Source organism: Oncorhynchus clarkii, unplaced genomic scaffold, assembly GCF_045791955.1.
Source record: "Oncorhynchus clarkii lewisi isolate Uvic-CL-2024 unplaced genomic scaffold, UVic_Ocla_1.0 unplaced_contig_8894_pilon_pilon, whole genome shotgun sequence".
NCBI classification, from domain to species: domain Eukaryota; kingdom Metazoa; phylum Chordata; class Actinopteri; order Salmoniformes; family Salmonidae; genus Oncorhynchus; species Oncorhynchus clarkii.
The window spans coordinates 17,501-20,000 of NW_027260950.1; the positions used below are offsets into that span (position 1 = coordinate 17,501).

The following is a 2,500-nucleotide window of genomic DNA, read 5'->3' on the forward strand; positions in this document are numbered from 1 at the left end:
TCCTAGTTCTAATCCTAGTTCTAGTCCTAATCCTAGTCCTAATCCTAGTCCTAATCCCAGTCCTAGTTCTAGTCCTAATCCTAGTTCTAGTCCTAATCCCAGTCCTAGTTCTAGTCCTAATCCTAGTCCTAATCCCAGTCCTAGTTCTAGTCCTAATCCTAGTTCTAATCCTAGTCCTAATCCTAGTTCTAATCCTAGTCCTAATCCCAGTCCTAGTTCTAGTCCTAATCCTAGTTCTAATCCTAGTTCTAATCCTAGTTCTAATCCCAGTCCTAGTTCTAGTCCTAATCATAGTTCAAATCTTAGTCCTAATCCTAGTTCTAGTCCTAATCCTAGTTCTAATCCTAGTCCTAATCCCAGTCCTAGCATGGAATTACTAGCTCTAACTGTTCTTTATCATTAGATGTATTCTACAGTCCTTTATAGTAGACTTGTAGTATCCAGAGATATTTTTGAATCAGTAGTTCCGTATGTATCTCTGCTACTACAGATGAGGGGATGTGGGATAACTCTGGGTTTAGTGGAGACATCTTAACAACAAAGAAGATGAGGGGATGTGGGATAACTCTGGGTTTAGTGGAAACATCTTAACAACAAAGAAGATGAGGGGATGTGAGATAACTCTGGGTTTAGTGGAAACATCTTAACAACAAAGAAGATGAGGGGATGTGAGATAACTCTGGGTTTAGTGGAGACATCTTAACAACAAAGAAGATGAGGGGATGTGAGATAACTCTGGGTTTAGTGGAGACATCTTAACAACAAAGAAGATGAGGGGATGTGGGATAACTCTGGGTTTAGTGGAAACATCTTAACAACAAAGAAGATGAGGGGATGTGAGATAACTCTGGGTTTAGTGGACAACATCTTAACAACAAAGAAGATGAGGGGATGTGAGATAACTCTGGGTTTAGTGGAGACATCTTAACAACAAAGAAGATGAGGGGATGTGGGATAACTCTGGGTTTAGTGGAGACATCTTAACAACAAAGAAGATGAGGGGATGTGAGATAACTCTGGGTTTAGTGGAAACATCTTAACAACAAAGAAGATGAGGGGATGTGGGATAACTCTGGGTTTAGTGGAGACATCTTAACAACAAAGAAGATGAGGGGATGTGAGATAACTCTGGGTTTAGTGGAGACATCTTACAAAGAAGATGAGGGGATGTGGGATAACTCTGGGTTTAGTGGAGACATCTTAACAACAAAGAAGATGAGGGGATGTGAGATAACTCTGGGTTTAGTGGAGACATCTTAACAACAAAGAAGATGAGGGGATGTGGGATAACTCTGGGTTTAGTGGAGACATCTTACAAAGAAGATGAGGGGATGTAGGATAACTCTGGGTTTAGTGGAGACATCTTACAAAGAAGATGAGGGGATGTGAGATAACTCTGGGTTTAGTGGAGACATCTTACAAAGAAGATGAGGGGATGTGAGATAACTCTGGGTTTAGTGGAGACATCTTAACAACAAAGAAGATGAGGGGATGTGAGATAACTCTGGGTTTAGTGGAGACATCTTACAAAGAAGATGAGGGGATGTGAGATAACTCTGGGTTTAATGGAGACATCTTAACAACAAAGAAGATGAGGGGATGTGAGATAACTCTGGGTTTAGTGGAGACATCTTCACAAAGAAGATGAGGGGATGTAGATAACTCTGGGTTTAGTGGAGACATCTTACAAAGAAGATGAGGGGATGTGGGATAACTCTGGGTTTAGTGGAGACATCTTAACAACAAAGAAGATGAGGGGATGTGAGATAACTCTGGGTTTAGTGGAGACATCTTAACAACAAAGAAGATGAGGGGATGTGAGATAACTCTGGGTTTAATGGAGACATCTTACAAAGAAGATGAGGGAGATGTGGGATAACTCTGGGTTTAATGGAGACATCTTAACAACAAAGAAGATGAGAGATGTGAGATAACTCTTCTCTTAGTGCATCTTGGTTGGAAAGCGATGCAGAGATAGTTATTGATCTTCTCTTAATGCATCTTACAAAGAAGATGAGGGGGATGTGGGATAACTCTGGGTTTAGTGGAGACATCGAGGCAGAGATAGTTATTGAAGTCTTCTCTTAATGCATCTTGGTTGGAAAGCGAGGCAGAGATAGTTATTGATCTTCTCTTAATGCATCTTGGTTGGAAAGCGAGGCAGAGATAGTTATTGATCTTCTCTTAATGCATCTTGGTTGGAAAGCGAGGCAGAGATAGTTATTGCTTTTCTCTTAATGCATCTTGGTTGGAAAGCGAGGCAGAGATAGTTATTGATCTTCTCTTAATGCATCTTGGTTGGAAAGCGAGGCAGAGATAGTTATTGATCTTCTCTTAATGCATCTTGGTTGGAAAGCGAGGCAGAGATAGTTATTGATCTTCTCTTAATGCATCTTGGTTGGAAAGCGAGGCAGAGATAGTTATTGATCTTCTCTTAATGCATCTTGGTTGGAAAGCGAGGCAGAGATAGTTATTGATCTTCTCTTAATGCATCTTGGTT

At 40.6% G+C, this 2,500-nt stretch overlaps 1 protein-coding gene across 6 annotated transcripts in view; it reads left to right on the forward strand.

Annotated features, from left to right (window-relative positions):
• The window catches only part of LOC139402496 (dystrophin-like), a 76,104-nt gene that overhangs the window by 13,743 nt on the left and 59,861 nt on the right, over positions 1-2,500 (forward strand). The window lies entirely within an intron of this gene.